The following is a 20768-nucleotide window of genomic DNA, read 5'->3' as shown; positions in this document are numbered from 1 at the left end:
TTCTAATCCTCACAATATGAATGGAATTTCTTACCTTTAAATTCATAGAAGGTTCCCTGTAGCTCTAGCTCTATGATACTATGAGTCTTTAGGGATGTTAATTATTTTTCTGATTAAATTCCAACAGATATTTTATATTTAATAATAGAGGGATATACTCCAAATTCACACTCCCATCTCTCCTTCCATACACTTATTTCTGGAAAAAAAAAAATTCTTCCCTTTTGACAAGTAGAAATGTGGGCTATGCAATTACAACACCTCGTTTCTAGTTTAAAACGTGGCTACACTTTTGGCTGCTCTCATCAGCACTTTCTTTTTTATTACGTTGTTTTCATCAGGTTCTCCATTTGCTGGAGATAAGCTCTGTCCCGAACAGCTCATGTGTAATCCAATTTAAAAGGATACAGTGAAAGAGCCAACAGCTTCTTTCCTCTCCTGCAACAGTAATTGGGAAAAGGGGTATAAGAAGTCAGCATAAAACATATTTCTTATCTGCATGAAACTCTTCTTGACCTTAGATTTTAACTGAATGAAACCAAATTAGTTGAAGCTTACTTTTTACTATGTTTACATTATTTCTAGGATCCAATAGACTAAACCACTTGAGAGGAGGGAATATTTTATGTTGTGTGTTTATATGTATATGTGTGTTTGGATTTCTAGTTCCTGTCACAGTTTTTCAATATACTACATGCTTGGTACATGTTTTTTGAATAGATTTTGTTGTCTGAATTGAGTTTAAATAGATAGTGATGTAATGATATAATAATGAAGAGTAAGTAGTCACTATTATTATCATGGCAAATTCTTTTTTATTTTAAAATGCCATTTGATTAATTGAAATAATTTTTATTATATGATAAATATTTTTAAAAGATATTTATTTTACTCATCATTCATTGAAAATCTCTTCCTGTAGAGAATGCTCTGATTTAAGTTGTTGAGGGCCACAATTGTACTTTTTATACTCAGCAACTCATTCATCATGGTTTTCTCTCTAATACAAATTCATGAGATGAAAGGTTGAACAATGGGCATTTATATTCCCTTTCCTATAAAAGATCAGTTACCCAAGGAGAAATTATTAAGTGCCTATTATATGTAAAGCACTGTGCTAGACACTGGATCTGTAATTTCATTGGAATGGAAAATTCTCAGGTCAGGAAACTCCCTCTATCAATGCAGGCTGACACTTTTGCTGTAATTTGTGGTTTTAGACAGTTGACTCTAGGCTTCAGAGGAGTAAGAGGTTAAGTTACTGTCCCCACACCACACAGCTACCAGTATATGCCAGAGGAGGTCCCCAGCACAGGTTTCCCAATGTTGGGACTAGTTCTTTATCCATCCTATGCTACCCTTCACATGCACTGGAGATGCAAGTCAAAAAATGAAATAATCTCAACTTAGAGAGACCTTCCGTCCTCTAGGTGAGGACAACATTTACAAGTATATCTAAAATAAGGATGTGCAAAATAAATTGAAAAGATACATGCAAGTTAGTTAGATACATGATAGTATTAGAGGGAGGGTACTAGAAGGCAAGAGATCAGAATTCGGTCATATGAAGAAGATAAGTTTTCTCCCTTTGCTATCTACCCACACATTTTATCTTTCCTGTATTCAGGCAGGATATTTGAAGAATGCAGACATGGTCTTTTCCCCCCTGGATAGTTGAAATGGTCTATTGATATTTCCAAGGGTTTATATTTCTATTATAGTGATTTCCTTTTGTGTTCTTGGCTGTATCCATACTTGAATGTCTTGTATCTTGCTTTTTTATTTGGATACCCAGAACTTAGTAGAGTGCTTTGAAAATAGTAAGTATTTAATAAATAAATGCTTTATTTAATTCAATTCAAATATGAAGGAGAATTGGAAATATGGCAAATTTCTGGTTAATACCTTCATTGTAGGTGGAAAAATATATCAAGCACATCTACTTTGACTGGCTACATCAATTGTGTTAACCAGACAATTGCTAAGTTTCTCCTTTGTTCTGGTCCATTCACACAGACTGAAAGTAGACTCTGAAGTATATCTTCTCTCTATATATAGGGGAGTGATTCCATTTTTCTCAGTAAAATTGAATTTCATTTTGAAGGAGCTTTTTGATGTTTCATCTTGTCAAAGAAGCATTCAGTCCCATTCTGGAACTAGTGTTTTACAAAGCTTCAATAAATTATTTTGCTATATTGATATTTCTAAACCTAACAGATGATTAATCATAAGCAATAAAAACCACTCCCAATGTAATTGGGTTTTCTGAAATTATTAAAAGCTCCTTAATATTCTCTTTGAAATTATTTCACCTGCTTAATGTAACAATAAGCATGAGATTCACCTCTTATCCAGTATCAAAAGACTATGTATTTCAAGAAAATATCATGGCCAAAAAAAATGTCATACTGCCTTTGAAAAAAAAATGGTAGGGGGCAGCTGTGTAGCTCAGTGGCTACACAGAGTAGCTCTCCAGGCCTAGAGATGGGCAGTCCTATGTTCAAATCTGGCCTCAGACACTTTCCAGCTGTTTGACCCTGGGCAAGTCACTTAACCCCCATTGCCTAGCCCTTGTTGGTCTTCTGCCTTGGAACCAATACACAGTATTGGTTCTAACACAGAAGGTAAGGGTTTAAAAAAAAGAAAAAATGGTAGCATAGACTCCCACCCTTCTTTGTACAGGCAGTGAGAGGACTGTGGATATGAACCACTGAATACATTGTCAGACATCATTGATAAATAGATTAATTTGTTATGCAAAACTATATTTTTTTCATTACTCTTTCTTGGAAGATGACTTTATTCTTCCAAGGGAATAAAGGGGACAAAGGGAATAAAGATTTATTGGGAAGTAAAGATAATATAAAAGCAAAAGATATAAATAAGACTAATTTTAAAAATATAAAAAGGCAGCAATGGAAAGATATTTATTATCAGAGGATCTGATTTTGAAAATTGATTCCGTCATTCATTTGACCTTTGCCAAGTCATTTAACTTCCCTTGGCCTCAGTTTCCTCATCTATTAAATGAATTAGTTGCTCTTGATTGATCCTAAGGTCTTGTCTAGCTGCTTATTTATAATCTATGGAAAAGGAAAAGTTTGAGCAGGCAGACACAAGAAACCCAGTCTATCAGTTAGAAATTATTGATAGTGAGAATTGCTATGCAAATAATATAACACTCTGATAAGAAAAAAAAATCCTTGGGCAATTATAAATGGAGACATATTGTCTAAAAAGCATCTAAAGGCTGGAAGTAGAACCTGGGCACAGACATAAAAAGAAGGAGATTGAGAGATTACCTGCGGGAAAAAAAACTTAAGGAATTGATGGGAAGCAAAGAGTTATGGTGGCTAGGTGGAACTTTAAACTACATAGACAATTCAAAACTAAGAGTGGAAGAATAGACAAATAGCAAAGAATTCACGAGAAAAACATAATGAGATGTAGGAGCCATGAAAAACTGGTGTTCTATATCAAGGACAAAACTATAGGGGTAGTGTGAATTTTAAAACTATTCCACCCTAATCAGACCATTCTTTAGACGATGTGATTTATTTCCTGATCAGTAACAATGAAGATACTTAGAATAACAGAATCAGGTCTTGGAAATTCTACATTCTCCACCCTACTCAGTTTAACAAGATATTGAAGGTCTGCCTCAAACTCAAGATTAAATTATCTGAGGAGATGGCCTTCAATAGACATGTGCAAAAAAAGGACAAACCTCTGGGCTGTCCTAAGTCAAGCTAAATCCTCATTGGTACAGATGAGACGCAGAAAAGTGATGTAAAAATGTCCATATAAGACATGCCACTTTGCCTCTTTCTCTTTCCCTGGAGAGGTGACTCTGTCTGGCAGTCTGCTAGGCATTCCAACATCTTGGGAGTGGTGGCAGTTATTGTCTAGGTTTTGGCTGTGAGTTTTGTCCTTGACCTGATTCAGGTTCAGGCATCTCAGCTGAGCCCCTTTTGGAGTTCAGGTTGATTCCTTCCTCCTTTACACTTCAAACCCTTACTTTCTAGATCTTCTAATCTTCCCATGTGGTACCAGCCAGGTGGGGGGCATGGGGGAGAGAAATCCTTCTCCCTTTCCTTCTCCCTTCTTAATTTTCTCTACTATATCAATTAATTTTTGTTTGTTTCCCTTACTGATTTTTTCCTTTCAGTATTTATTTGTTTATTCATTCATTTATTTGTTTATTCATTTATTTGTTTATTTCACTTTCTCCCCATCATTTTATTTTATTTATTTATTTAAAACTATTTTTACATGTTTCCATGATTCATTTTCCTTCCCTCCCCTCTTCCCTCCCTCCTCCCAGAGCTGGCAAGAAATTCCACTGAATTACACACATTTTATCACTAAAATCTATTTCTTAAGTAGGCTCAGGTAAATCAATCTACCGAGAGTTTACTTCAGCTGTTTTTAGTACCATCCAATTCTTTGTGATTCCATTTAGGGTTTTCTTGGCAAAGATATTAGTGTGGTTTGCCATTTTTTTCCCCAGCTCATTGGACAGATGAGAAACTAAAGCAAACAGGGTTAAATGATTTGCCCAGGGTCACACAGCAAGGAAGTGTCTGAGGCCAGATTTGAAACCAGGATGATGAGTCTTCCTGACTTTCAGATCCAGGTCTCTATCTATCCTGCCACCTAACTGCCCCAATCAATGGACAAGCATCTGTTAGTAAGTATTTAAAAATACATACAGATTGACTTCAGTGTAATGGGTAAAGAGGAAATATTAGCATCTAGGTACTGTTGTGAAAGGTCTGATTCTAGAAGGTGGTACTTGAGTTGACTTGGGAAGGCAATTTGGGATTCTAAGATACAGTATAGGAATGAGCCCTCATTGTCTTCTTCATATGTATTGTGAGAATTTATTTTTATATGGTGAATTAATTCCTATATGTTAGGGAGAATTATTGTGTCTTCCTGTTTTGGGGATCTGGGTCAGAGATAGCATCTAGTCTGCTACTTTTTGCATTTTCTTTATCCTTGGAAACCTCAAAGAAGGTCTTCTTTTTTAACATAATTTTATTAATAAATGAAGGGTAGAAAAGTATTTCTGGCATAAATGCAAAGTTTTACCTGTCAGTTTGAAAAGGGATGAGGGTAAAATGAACCACGTCTTACCTAGCTATAACCAATTAAAGATGTCTTGGGATGATCAAGGAAGGGGATGAACAAAGAGCTCCTAAAAATCTCTCTATTAAACTGTCTGACCCATATTAGATCATAGACAATTCACTCCTCAGGAACTTGAGTCCATTAAATGTCATTTTCCAAAATTTGTGGACAATCCCTCTTCCATACTGGTTCCTTGCTCTCCCTACTGGCCGGGCTATTTTTAGCAGGGGGAGGGACTCTTGGTGAAAAAGAAATAAACTGCTACTCAATTCCCACTGCTTGAGTCCTTTGTTCCTCCTCCTTTGTTCCTCCTCATTGCTGACTCTGGCTTTGCTGATACTGCTTCCTCCTGATCTTCTGGACCCAGATCGTTCACTGGGTCCCAACCCCTGGCCTGCAGAAATACTCCTCCTGATCTCCAGCTCTGATCATAAATCAGCCTCTACCCCAACGTGTCCCTGATCACTGTTGCTGCCCTTGCTGAGCTAATTGCTGCCATGGAGAAGCTAGAAGTCCTTGGTGTTGCTCCTCAGGGCAGATAGTAAAAAAAAAAACCTGGAGTGTCTTTTTCCTTAGGCAATGATTAGCCTCCTAACTCCCACTGGAGAAACTAGCATTTTACCCTGGGGCGGGGGTGGGGAGGTACCTCTGGAGGGAGGGGAGTCCAAACAGGTAGTTGATTACAATCATGGTGTATTCTATGAAAAAGCACTGCATTACCTATTTCAAACAGCTTCAAGCTTTAGGATGATTTTTTTTTCTAACACTGATCCTTTCAATTATCTTTCCAGAGATTCAGGGGAGAAATCCATCCCCCTACAACCCTTTGCCATCTGGGCCTGCCCAGTTTGAGATTCCTAAAACCCATGATCTCCATCACTGTGGGAAATCCTACAGTGCTGACAATAGGGATCTGAATCTTAGAAAAAGGAACTTTAAAGAGTCTGGAAGTGAAATTTTAAGCCTTTTCAGACTCCATTTTTTTTTAAATTAAAGTCTCTGTATCTTATTGTATTTTGCTGATTGTTTTGTTTAAGATTTAATTTTGTTGTTTTAAACTAGTATATTAATGTGTTTGATACTGTTCTGTTACACTGAATCATTTTAATCTACTGTGTTTTAACTATTAGATATATTCTCTTACCTTTCCCTTATGACTACTGAACAAAATACTGTAAACTAACTTTGTGAAAATCATTTGCTTTGCACTCACAGTGGATCATGGCCAGGTATAAAGAGGAAATGGATCTCATTTTTGGTGAGAAATCTTGTATTTTACATTTCCTTATCTGACATAGTGTGTCAATGATTTTAAGTTATATATATTTTGTATTTTTAAAACTCTTTTATTACTGTTTTTGCTTGCATGTGCAATGTACCATTTGTTTTATTTTTTCTTTCCTTTTTGTATTTGAAGCACATCACCAGTATTGAGATTTTCTTTAACTTTTTTGATTTTGCAGTAATATAAGTTTAAAATATATTTGCTATAATGTCAATGCATACCCAAAAAGCTTTAGACTGTAAAAATGATGCCACTGAGTATTTTAAAAAATATTGTGGGACTTTGATTAATGATTCTGTCTGATTCCAGGACAAGAGAATACAAAAGGAGCCATTGCACAGTGCTAAAGAAGCATAAAGCTAAACTGCATAGTCCCAATTGAATACAAGGTCAAAGAGACCAACCAATCCCAAAGGGATTGATGAAAATTTTGAACTAAGACAAGAGGACTTTAACTTGTTTGGAGTTTGAGGTTGTGGCTGTTTAACATGTGTTAAAGGCATGTCTTCCTTGTCCCACATTCTACCAAGTATCTCAAATTTGGTTCCTACCTGACTCCTATAATCTAGTCCCATTTCTGTCTTTCATAGTGTGTCAAACTTTCTATAGTGCTGGCTACTGATTGGGTAAATACATAATTGCTTAAATAATTTTAATTGGGCCCTGATTCAAGGAGTTTTTCTGGATTTATTTTTCCTTTACTTAGAATTTTTACACATAAGATTTTGATAGTCTATATTTCATCCATAACTTATTTTCTTATTTGGATTTTTTTTATATTTTTTATTTCTCTAGCCAATTGATTCATATACCTCATAACTCAGCCATGCATCCCTAAGTGATCCCTGTGTTTTTCAACAACCTCTTCAGGGGGAATGTATTATTATTATTTTAAATTGCAAATTTTAAATTCTTTTTGAGACTAATTTTAGGTTAAGAAATGTGCTGCCTCTCCATTCCAGAAAATGAACTCTTCTTAGAAGGCACCATGAAGATTCCTCTACAGACCACAAGCTACATCAAGAAGATCCAGAATGAACTTTGGGTGTGGTTGTTTGAACTGAAGGTTGGTTGAACATTTAATTTGAATGTATCCTCTTATGCCAAAAGGAGACTGTCCCCTAACTGGCTTTTTGTCAATGTACTTAGCAATTATTGGTTTTGTTCTCTTTTCCTCCTATCCTCAAATTATTGCAATTTCAAAGTTGTCTGTTATTTGATAAAAAACTTCCAGGAAAATTGGAAGACAGTGGAGAGATTAGGTTTGGGTCAACATCTCACACCCTACACCAAGATAAACTCAGAATGGGTGAATGACTTGAATAAAAAGAAGGAAACTATAAGAAAATTAGGTGAACACAGAATAGTATACATGTCAGATATTTGGGAAAGGAGATTTTAAAACCAAGCAAGAGTTAGAAAAAAATCACAAAATGTAAAATCAATAATTTTGACTACATCAAATTAAAAAGGTTTTGTACAAACAAAACCAATGCAACCAAAATTAGAAAGGAAACAACAAATTGGGAATCAATCTTCATAAGAAAAACTTCTGACAAAGGTCTAATTACTAAAATTTATAAAGAACTAAACCAATTGTACAAAAAAATCAAGCCATACTCCAATTGATAAATGGGCAAGGGGCATGAATAGGCAATTTTCAGATAAAGAAATCAAAACTATTCATAAGCATATGAAAAAGTGTTCTGAATCTCTTATAATCAGAGGAATGAAAATCAAAACAACTCTGAGGTATCACCTCACACCATGATAGAGACTGGCACTAGAGGAAAAGTGCCAAGCTGAAGAGTATGTGAAATTGATCACCTCAATGGGGTAGGGGTCCCAGGAGTGAATTCCAGAGGAGGAGGATTCACTGGCTAGGAGAACAGTGAGGGTCTCTCCGTCTTGAGAAGCCTAAGAGAGAAGGTAGGAAAAAGACTTTCTCCTGAGGGTTACCCACTTTTCCTGCTGGTGACAGGAAATGTTTTCCCCCAACACTTCCCAATTGAAGGGACTATTGAAGAGAAACCTGAGCAGACTTTATCTCACTTGTTGTTGCTCAGGGGTGAGTCAACCTGACTTTCTCTCAGGAGGCTCAGGCTGCCAATGTCCAAGTTCCCCCCAAACTTGAGGAAGGAGGGGAAAGGGTTTAGATAGAGACAGGGACCCCTTTCCCCACCTTCCTTTTCCCATTCTTCCCTGCCCGTTATTTCTTTTTGTATTACTTGATTGAGTTGACATTAAAAGTTATCTGTTCCCCAAGCTAAGTGTGAGTGAATGGATCAAGAGGAGACCTTTTGGTCTCGAGTAGTGGAGGGGGGGACAAGAGGGAAAAGAGCAAATTGGGGAGAACAGCTTTAGCTAAGGAGGGAAGTCATAAGGGGAAAATTCTTCTAACCCCCTCTCCTCTCTCTGATCTAACCCATTACATCTCCTGTCTCCCCTGAACTCCCACTTTGAGAAGGTGGTTCTCTCTTTCCCCCTCTCCATACCAAAAGTCCAAGCTTCCATCGGGGTGCAAACTTCCCTCCCCTTTTATCTTTTTTTAATAGAACACCTAGCAGACTGGCTAACATTACAGCAAAGGAAAGTAATGAATGCTAGAGGGGATGTGGCAAAGTTGGGACATTAATGCATTGCTGGTGGAGTTGTGAATTGATCCAACCATTCTAGAGGGCAATTTGGAACTATGCCCAAAGGGCGCTAAAAGACTGTCTGCCCTTTGATCCAGACATAGCACTGCTGGGTTTGTACCCCCAAGAGATAATAAGGAAAAACATGTATGTACAAAAATATTCATAGCTGCGCTCTTTGTGGTGGCCAAAAATTGGAAAACGAGGGGATGCCCATCAATTGGGGAATGGCTGAACAAATTGTGGTTTATGTTGGTGATGGAATACTATTGTGCTAAAAGGAATAATAAAGTGGAGGAATTCCATGGAGACTGGAACAACCTCCAGGAAGTCACACAGAGTGAAAGGAGCAGAGCCAGGAGAACATTGTACACAGAGACTGAGACACTGTAGTACAATTGAACATAATGGACTTCTCCATTAATGGCAATGCAATGTCCCTGAACATTCTGCAGGGATCTATGAGAAAAAATACTATCCTTAAGCAGAGGAAAAACTGTGGGAGTAAAAACAATGAGGAAAGGCAACTGCTTGACGACAGGGGTTGAGGGGATATGATTGAGGAGAGATGCTCAATTGAGCACCCTAATGCAAATACCAACAACAAGGAAATGGGTTCAGAACAAGGACACATGTGATACCCAGTGGAATTGTGAGTCAGCTAGGGGAGTGGTGGCGGGGGGGGGGGGGGGGGGGAGAGAGGAAAAGAAAATGATCTGTTTCCAATAAATAATGTATGAAAATGACCAAATAAAAATGTTTAAAAACTAAAAAAAAAATGATTGACACCCCCCAATCCCTACCTTATGAAATGAAATAACTCTACCAGGTTCACTTTTAGTCATGATAAGCAATAAATATTTACATGCATTAAAAAAATAAAAAATAAAAAAATAAATATATATTACCTCAAGTGCTCCTCACAGCAACCTTTGACCCAAGTACTATGAAATTGTTTCATGACTGGAAGCATGATTTATTGTTGATAAAGGTAAGTTCTTGCAATAATAGTGTTAAAAGTATGACATCTTTCAAAATTTTGCATATTTTTGCATGCTTGCTAGAATTAAAAAGATGGACTTCTGTTTTTTAAAAACTATACACATCAAAACATCAGAAACTTATTTTTAAAAGAAAAAATGTGCATTACATGTAATTTTCTAAATCTTGTACTATGAAAATGCTCTAAGATCACAATTATTTGGTGAAATGGATAAAAATAAGAATCTTATAATAACTGGTATACAAATTTGAATAATTTTGCAGTATTCATTACTAAATTATTTTAATAGATAATTTCTAAAATGTAATTTCCAATTCTATGTCTATATTTTGTAATATTTATTAACACCTAAAGATAGGGCAGTAGATAAGAGCCCTAGGTCTGAAATCAAGAAGACTCAAATTCAGAATTTCAAATCCAGCCTCAGGTATTTACTGGTTGCGTGACCCTTGGGAAGTCACTTAACCTGGTCTGTCTCAGTATCCTCAACTATAAAATGAGCTGGAAAAGGAAATAGTCAACCATTCTAGTATCTTTACCAAGAAAACCCCAAATAGTGTCACAAAGAATGAATGCACAACAAAAAATTCAAGTTAATGTCTTCAATAATTTTACTAAGTAAGTTCTCAAGTACATCTTTGAAGTTATCAAATAACAATTGGTCCAAGATATCTACTTGCCTTAGTGAACAGAGCACTGGGCTAAGAATCAAGTAGAACTGAGTTCAAACCCAGCCTGAGACACATATCAGCTATGTAACCTTGGGTAAATAACAGGTACCTCAACTGTAAAATGGAGGTGATAATAACAATAACACTATATCCTAGGGCTGTTGTGAGGATTCAATGATACTAGCACAATGCCTGGCACATAGCAGGTATTAAAAATGTTCTCTTCCTCCTCTTTCCTTCCCAAAGAATGATAATTTCTCTCATCTCATAATTCATTTAATTCATTTACCCCCAGACTTCTGGTTAAAAAAAAAAAAGCAAAGACTGAGTATTTTGAAAGAGACTAAACCTCTCAAATTTATGAAAGCCAGATAGAAGAATCAAAGAACTTATCACAGAATATATATTCTCAAATATACTGGAATAAGCCCGTATATATATATATATATGTATATATACATATATATATATATATAAGAGGGATTGGGAAAGTCTGTAGAAGGTAAAAATTTAATCAAGATTTGGAGAATGTCAGAGAAGCCTAGGCAAGAGTTGAGGAGAAAGAGCATTTCAGGTATGGGAGACAGCCAGCGAAAATGCCTAAAGCAGAGGATTGGAGTGTCTGGTTTGTGGATATATATATATATATATCATACACATATACATATATGAGAGATACTAGGATGTGATGTCTCTAGAATATTAGAAAGTATTATTGTGAATATAGATATATAGATATCTCTTATGTGTATATGCATGATATACATACACATTGATACATAAGTATAAAAATATACACATATATGCACACATATATAAAATCTAACACAATTTAAAAAACATTTTTTCTGATTTTAGTACCTACAAGTGTGTTAGTTACTAGTACTTTATGACATTCTATGTATGCTAGTAGCTTCCTAAATTAAATTATCAAATTAACCATTGACAACTTGCTTACTTGCTTTTTTTTTTAAGGTTGTAGGCCTTTATATAAATTAGGTTAAAGCAGTTATAAGCCTGGCTTTCAAGATTAAAATTTAAGCAAAGTTATTAGATGCATTTTACAAATAAAAAAACTCCAGTCAGTAAACAAATGTGGACTTTAAATACTGTATCTCTGACCATATCTCTGTCTGTCTGTCTGTCTCTCTCAGTCCCCTGCTCCTACATACACAATAACCTCCAGTGGCTCTCTATTACTGCAAGGATGAAATACAAAATTCAATTTGTCATTCAAAGCCCTTCATAAACTAACCTCCTCCTATGTTTCCAATCTTCTTACCCATTACTCCTCCCTGCCAGGTACTCTTCAATTCAATGATACGGGCCTCAAGACAAGTACTTCCTTCAAAAGGAAGGCATATGTAGTCTTTCAGAGAAATATAAAGTTAATACCCATCAAGTGGCTAGTAAATTGTTGCCCAAGTTTGCATCTCTGCTTTCAACCTAATGACTCTTTTCTTTAATCAAAGGATTGTTGGCAAATAAAGGAGGCAATTATCTTTTGGAACATGAGGACACAAGTACAATTTATCACTTTATGAGACTTAGTAAGCTCTGTGGCATTGCTTTAGAAGCCTTTAATGAGGACAATTGGGATAAATTAAATAAATACACCCCTTTGTTGAGCAGAAATACTGACACAGATGCGATCTATTCATCTGCTGATCTTTGATGGAGATTAGCCAGTTGGGTTGATGAGCTTTAGCAATGGCATTGCCATCTTGCTATTCATTCCCATTAGCAGTCCCCTTAGTCTAAGAAATATGCAAATGATTCATTTTAACCTCCTTGATGGAACTAAGTGTATAATTAGTGGCAAAGACCTCTATTTTGTTTACAAATTAAAATCTGTTTTAAACTTCCAAATTGTCAAAACCCTCAAAGCAGCCACTGAAATAAATGAATTGTAAGCTTTGGAATCACAGAAGTTAAGAATTGGAAAGGACATCAAGTTATTTGGTCCATGCTACTTTTCTACAATATACTTGATGTAGTCAGCCAGTCTTTTCTTGAAGACCACCACTGAAAGGAAACCCATCCTGAGGAAGGCTATTTTACTTTCTGATTGCTCTTATTATAGAGTTGTTTTTATTATATTAAGGATATGTTGACTTCTTTGTGATTTTGCTCCAATGCTCCTCATTCTGTTCTCTGGTGAAAATTTAGACTAATTTGAATATTTCTTCCATATTAGAGACCTTTAATGAATTTAATACAGGTAGCATTTTTCCTTCGTTTCTTTTCTCTATGTAAAGCATTATTCCTTATTCTTTCACATTCCAATCATGTGCCATGAATCAAAGGAAAGTAAATGAGCAAGAAATTGGTTTTCCCTTTGAAATATTTCCTCAAAAATTTTTTTATCTGATTGCAAATATAAAATTGACATCAGGTTTATCATTTCAGAGCAGTGAAAGAAGGAAGGAAGAGAAGAGAATATGGAATTCAACATTTAAAAAAGCAATTCAAATTGGTTATTTGTTTAATTGGAAAAAGTAAAATATTTTTAAAAATTCCTCAACAACCCTAGTCATTTTTTCAATGGTAGTCCTTTAAATACCTGAAGACAGTTATCATTTTCTCCTTAAGATTCCTCTTCTCCAGGTTAACCACCTCCTACTCCTTTGCCATAATTTCATGTGGCAGGCAGATATAAAAAAGAAATGAACAAAGTTTGATTTTCTCTAGGCAAAATAAATTAGATGGCAAATGAAGATAGAGAAAATGAAATTTGAGCCTCAGATATCATATTATTATTCAAGGAACTCACTATCTTGGTTACTCTTTTCTAAACAATTTCCAAGTTATAATATCCTTTTTACTATGTGGTACCTAAAATGTGTCCTTCCTAACAACTGACCACAATATTCTAAATGTTAATGGCAGCAAAATTTCTATTTTCTCACTTCTGAATACTACTATGTCTTTTTTCATGCAGCTGACTTAAATTAGCCCATAGGATCAGTTAATATATTAATTGAGATGATTAATAGTTTTAAAAAACTAGGAGGATTCAAAATGTATCCATAAAAATGACATGCATTTTAATATAGTTCTATGAAACAATAGTAGAAAATGATGGGAAGAGAAATTTTTCTCAAAATGCCTATAAAATGAATAAAATCTGAGAATTCATCAATTGATTACATTAAATCTCAGAAGAACTAGGGAATGCAAAAAAATCCCAAGATATTATTCAATTCTGTCCAATTCAACAAACATTTATTAAATACTTTTATGTGCCAGGAACTCTACCAGACCCTGGGGAAACAAAGAAAAAAATCAAGACAGTCTATGCCTTTAATTTACATTATACTTGGTTGGAGGAGGGAACTTCATACAGAGAGAGATATTATATACACAGAATATTTATGTGTATTAGAGTTGATTAGGAAAACCTTAATTGATTTTCTTTTCATTCAGTTTATAAAATCTGTGAAGATAAAAAACAGATAAAAGAAAGTTTCTGAAAAAGTCTAAAAAAGGAATTTATACTTAATTACTCTTTTATGAGAAATGGTATTTTCTAATCAAAATTGATTGAATTAGAGGGTTGATAGCTATTGTTTGGCAAAGAATTGTCTATGTTTCAGTGGCCTTTTTTTTTGTCTTTAAAACATATATTTTTCAGATCTTTATTTAAGATTTGGGAAAATAAAGAAGAATTTTCACAGAATCCCTGTGGCAAACGACACCAGGAGAATTGATTTCCTTGCCATGTAAATGCACATATCTTTTGTGAGTCCTTGTGTATTGGTATAGAGAAGAAAGCAGAATATGTCAACCACAATAAAATATTTTGCTTTACTTGGGATCGAGGAGATGATCGTTGCAGGACTTGGGTGAGACTTTACTACATGATCAGATCTTGGACAAATCTATAAGTTACACTCCCATTTTCATCTAGCTTGGGTTTTTTCACTGGTAGAATTGGGGTTTTGTATTCTGAAATGCATGGTACTATGATTTCTTGCTGCAATAATGGCTAGATTATAGGCATGATACCAGCAATACCCTTTTTGCTCAATGGATACTGTGTAATGAATGGTGCAGGACCTCTCTTCATCACCACCCTAACAGCTGTTGCTGATTTTAATAAGCCCACATGTATAGAATGCATGGCCCAAAGTTCTTGTGGGATATCATCTGGTATTAGATAGATGTTATTTCTTTCCACTTCTACCTCTACTGTATCCAAGAATAGTTTAGGAAAAAGACTCAGAGATTCTTCTGGAAGTTATAAAGAAATATCTCCTGTTGATGTACATTGTATGGTAGCCCTAAATTTACACAGAAGATTCCTGCCCACTAAATTCATTGGTGAATTTGACTTTAGGAGAAAGGAATGTTCATTTCACACTTAGAGGTCCTAGGGAAACCATTTTTGGTTCTAGCTTTTTGTTTTTCTGTGGTTTTCCCATCACACCCACAACTTCCATAGTACCCACTGGTTTGCATTCCTCAGGGGATCTCTGCAACACTGACTCGGCAGCACCTATGTCCAAAAGATAATTGTAATACTTTCTTCCTTCATTTAGAGTCACATGGGGTTCTGTGCTGTTCTCTGGAGAATGTAGAAGTATAACAGATGCTAGGATACTAGGTCAGGGAAACTTAGCTCTAGTTCCTGTCCTTCACTCTCCAATTCCCCATTTGTTTTTGTTCCATTTATTTTCCAGGGTTTAAAACTCACTGCTAAGCATTTTCTATCTTATTTCCTATAAGTTCCATTTCATTATTCCCATATTGTAATCCTTTTACTATACTATCCTATTCACACCTTCATAATGTACTTGCACCCTTTTGCATTTCAAGTTTCTGGGCATTGCCATCAGCTACCTGGGAATACTTCGGATGAGTACCTGATTTTATATTCTCTTGCATGGCATTCAGGTCTGCGGCTTGCTGTGAATTGTGAAAGGATCCAGCTTCACAGTGGTTTGTGAAATTTGGTCTCTGGACCCTGCCAAACTGGTTGTCAAATCCATAATTATTCTGCCTGAACCTGTTATAGTTATTAAAATGACTGCCTTGGTTTCCTCTGTATCTCTGTCCTGCGAATTGTGCTCTGAATCTTTAGTCCCTCATCATGTGGCCATAACTGTTGCAAAGATAGCACCTGGATGGGTTTTGGCTATATTGCCTAGGGTTGTAATTATTCCTAGGTGGTCTATAAGTTCTCATTGCAACCACTATCTATTTGCTTTTAATTTCAATTTAAAGTCTTTTATCTCTCTAGTCAAATTATCTATGACATCATCTTTTCTCATCAGATTGTCTTTCTTTGTCATCTTGGTGTATATATATATATATATATATATATATATATATATATATAAACTTCGTCCATAAGAATATCAAAATTCAAGTATGAGGAGTCAAAGATTTTGACTATTCGCCTAACCTATTTCATGACCCCCATGGGCTCTTCCTCAAATTTTGGAGTACTCTTTTTTTATGGCTTTGAGGTCCACTTGTGTGACTCTCTGGTGGACTTTGGCATGCCAGATTCCCATATCTGGAGAAACCATAGGTATTTCTCTTAAGGGGAACATATATATATATATATATACATATATATATATATATATATATAGTATTTCTAAGTATAGTGTACAATTGAAATTTATTTTAATCAAATAAGACAAATCCATTGGGTTCTCATAGGATGTACTCTACACACCTTGAGATTTACACATTCTTTAGCCTCTATCCATATCCATGGGTTGCAGGTTTGGTGTCTGCTCTTCTAGATTTGGTATTGGGGACGTCTTGACCACATCAACCAGGAGATGCAAAGCTGTTTACAATGTTTTAAATTCTGAGTGATGAGTGATGATGAGAAGGGAAGAAAGAATCCCAATGCCTGGAGGGAAGGTCCTATGATCTGGAAGTCTTTCTTGTCAGCTTAAACTCTGTGCTTTAATTTCTTTTTTTTTTAACATTATTTTATTTGGTCATTTCCAAACATTATTCATTGGAAACAAAAATCATTTTCTTTTCCTCCCCCCCCGCCCCACTTCTCCCATAGCTGGCACATGATTCCACTGGGTATCACATGTGTTCTTGATTCAAACCCATTTCCGTGTTGTTGGTATTTGTATTAGGATGTTCATTTAGAGTCTCTCCTCAGTCATATCCCCTCCACCCCTGTAGTCAAGCAGTTGCTTTTCTTTGGTGTTTTTACTCTCACAGTTTATCCTTTGCTTGTGTATAGTGTTTTTTAGATCCCTGCAGATTGTTCAGGGACATTGCATTGTCCCTAAAGGAGAAGTCCATTACCTTCGATTGTACCACAGTGTATCAGTTTCTGTGTATACTGATTTCCTGGTTCTGCTCCTTTTGCTCTGTATCACTTCCTGGAGGTTGTTCCAGACTCCATGGAATTCCTCCACTTAATTATTCCTTTTAGCACAATAGTATTTTCCATCACCAACATATACCACAATTTGTTCAGCCTTTTCCCAATTGAAGGGCATCCCCTCATTTTCCAATTTTTGGCCACCACAAAGAGTGCAGCTATGAATATATGAATATGAATATACAAATTTTTTTGTATATACAAAAAAATACAAGTTTTTTTCCTTATTATCTCTTTGGTGTACAAACCCAGCAGTGCTATAGCTGGATCAAAGGGCAGACAGTCTTTTAGCGCCCTCTGGGCATAGTTCCAAATTGCCCTCCAGAATGGTTGGATCAACTCACAACTCCACCAGCAATGAATTAGTGTCCCTACTTTGCCACATCCCCTCCAGCATTCATTACTTTCCATACCTGTCATGTTAGCCAATCTGCTAGGTGTGAGGTGATACTTCAGAGTTGCTTTGATTTGCATCTCTCTGATTATAAGAGATGTAGAGCACTTTTTCATGTGCTTATTAATAGTTTTGATTTCTTTGGCTGAGAATTGCCTGTTCATGTCCCTTGCCCATTTATCAATTGGAGAATGGCTTGATTTTTTGTACAATTGATTTAGCTCTCTGTAAATCTGAATAATTAAACCTTTGTCAGAAGTTTTTATGAAGATTGTTTCCCAATTTGTTGCTTCCCTTCTGATTTTAGTTACATTGGTTTTGTTTGTACAAAAACTTTTTAATTTGATGTATTTCAAATTATTTATTTTGCATTTTATGACTCTTTCTAAGTCTTGTTTGGTTTTAAAATCTTTCCCTTCCCAAAGGTCTGACATGTATACTATTCTGTGTTTGCCTAATTTTCTTATAGTTTCCTTCTTTATGTTCAAGTCAATCACCCATTTTGAATTTATCTTGGTGTAGGGTGTGAGGTGTTGATCTAAATCTAATCTTTCCCACACTGTCCTCCAATTTTCCCAGCAGTTTTTATCAAATACTGGATTTTTATCCCAAAAGCTGGGTTCTCTGGGTTTGTCGTATATTGTCCTACTGGGGTCACTCACCCCGAGTCTATTCCACTGATCCTCCTTTCTGCCTCTTAGCCAGTACCAAATTGTTTTGATGAACGCTGCTTTATAATATAGTCTGATATCTGGGACTGCAAGGCCCCCTTCCTTTGTATTTTCTTTTTCATTGTTTCCCTGGATATCCTTGATCCTTTGTTCTTCGAAATGAACTTTGTTATGGTTTTTTCTAAATCAGTAAAAAAAATTTTTTTGAAAGTTCAATGGGTATGGCACTAAATAGATAAATGAGTTTGGGTAGGATGGTCCTTTTTATTATATTAGGTTGTCCTACCCATGAGCAGTTAATGTTCTTCCAATTGTTCAAGTCTAGTTTTAGTTGTGTGGAGAGTGTTTTGTAGTTTTCATATAGTTCCTGTGTTTGTTTTGGGAGATAGATTCCTAAGTATTTTATTTTGTCTAGGGTAATTTTGAATGGGATTTCTCTTTCTAGTTCTTGCTGCTGAGCTGTGTTGGAAATATATAGAAATGCTGATGACTTATGTGGGTTTATTTTGTATCCTGCAACTTTGCTAAAGTTGTTGATTATTTCGATTAGCTTTTTGGTTGAATCTCTAGGATTCTTTAAGTAGACCATCATGTCATCCACAAAGAATGATAACTTGGTCTCCTCCTGTGCTTTAATTTCTAATGACAAAGAATGTTGATCCATGAGAAAACAAGTTAAAGTTTCAACTTGTTAAAAGATAACAACTCTTCAAAATATTCATTCTAAAATGAATAGCAAAATTAGATCTATTATAATTAGTTCTTAGTATTTGAAACTGAAGCAGAGATTACTTTGGGAAGATGCAAAGGATCCTCTTTCCAAGTTAAAGATATACAATATTTAAAACAATGCTGATGTCCTGGCTTTGCATCTTTAGCTGAGCTGTCAGCCATTGATTTTACACTTTCCTGTTACATAGGCCATAAAACACCTCAACAGATGGATTCCAGAGTACATCACAGAACTGACTGGAAACAGCTGAGAAAAGCATCCCTGGGTTTGAGTGTCAACAAACTCTTGGATCTGCAAAACTTGTTTTGCAATATAACCTTTGGAAGCTTTGTCAATTTTTGTTAACACAATCACATAAGGTAATGCATATCCTTCACACATTTCTATAGCAATACTGTCTGCTTTCTGAATTCCAACAACACTATCCACCAACAAAAACGTTCTAGTCAAATCTGTCTGTTCTTTCGGATAAGCCTCTACCATGTCAACAAAATCTTGGCATGTCCACCAAAGTAAAATATTTTCCAACTTTGAAAAAGTTCATTTTCTTTGTATGCCCCGGCTTTTTTGAAACTCTGACTTCAACCTCAGGGACCAGAGAAAACAAAGCCTTTGTTAGGGATGATTTTCCGACATTGCTTCTTCCCATAAAGCGAATCTCCTGGCTTGAGGAAGAGGGGGCGTGGTTGAGGCACACAGCTCTGCTGATATAGTCAATCAGTGGTTGGGGGAAGGGCAGAAGGCGACTTCAGCTCTCGTGATGTTCTCCGAGCTTGGGTCAAAAGTCCTCACGTGGGGTTTAGAGCTCACTCCAGGGATCAGGTAGCACTCCAACTCCTGCAATGGAAACAGCATCCTGTTTTGCTGCCTCTCGGCTAGGCGCAGCACGCTAAGGCCTTGGGTCCCCTGTAAGCTCGTATCCCCACTACCCGCCGCAGCGAGACTATCCCCGCCAGTGCTCGTGGCCTTTTGAAAAATATATTGCTCATTAAGGCTGGAATTGTCTCTAAAGAAAATAATCTCTGGCAATAGAGAAGAGCGACATACTTTGAGAAGGCTCCCTCCTCTCCTTTGGGGAAGACGAGATATTTCCATCTTTCTTTTCTATATTGCACACAGAACTTTAGAGTGGAGCTACTCAATGAGTAGGGGACATAATATTCAGTAAGGGGAAGTTCCAATTAAGAATAAAGGCAAAAGATATCTTTGGGAAGCTTATTGTCTATAGTTTGAGAAGAATGATAGCACTGTACTTTGGAAGTTGAGCTGTAGAGGAGTTCTAGGAACGCCAGTTGAATAACATACTCAAGTATGGAATTAGCTATATAAATATTAACATAGTGGAATATTAAGAAAAATAATTGTTTCCTCTATAAATATGGGACATACTCTCCAATAACTAGACATAGTGTTACTAAGAAGAGTGAGTACACATTGAGAACACATGTACAGAGGGATGTACATCAGCATTATAGTCCCTTAGTGTTCCTTTCCTTCTCATGGTGTTTTCTTACTTTTGGGAAGGCCACTCAACTGGGACTGACTGGGCCACTTTTTCTTCATAGCTCAATTTCTAATTTTTAGGTCTAGTTTTCAAATTAAAGAAACGATACTCCTTAGAGTATATTTTCAGCTTGATATTAAACTGGGTTTGGTCCTTGTTGAGTACTGTGTCTCTTACTGGGTGAGTAGATATTTTGCAAGACTTTATGAATAATGGTGAAGATTTGGGGTGAAAAATACTTTTGTTACTTCCACAGCTAGCTGTCTTCTCTGTTGCCTGAGATCTTCCTCCTCAGCATTGTCTCCCATCTGGATTTTTAGAATCATATATGTTATTGTTTAAGGGGCCATTGAGACATGGCTAGTCCTTGCCTT

The 20768-nt window shown here is 36.0% G+C and overlaps 1 pseudogene; it reads right to left on the bottom strand.

The window, feature by feature from the left end:
* Window positions 1-18925: 18925 nt before the first annotated feature.
* Window positions 18926-19985, bottom strand: LOC100020478 (GTP-binding protein 8-like; annotated as a pseudogene).
* Between the last annotated feature and the right edge of the window lie 783 nt (window positions 19986-20768).

This window comes from Monodelphis domestica, chromosome 5, assembly GCF_027887165.1.
Source record: "Monodelphis domestica isolate mMonDom1 chromosome 5, mMonDom1.pri, whole genome shotgun sequence".
Taxonomy (NCBI): Eukaryota; Metazoa; Chordata; class Mammalia; order Didelphimorphia; family Didelphidae; genus Monodelphis; species Monodelphis domestica.
Note: the sequence above shows the minus strand (reverse complement) of the source record. Positions and strands in the feature narration are given on the sequence as shown.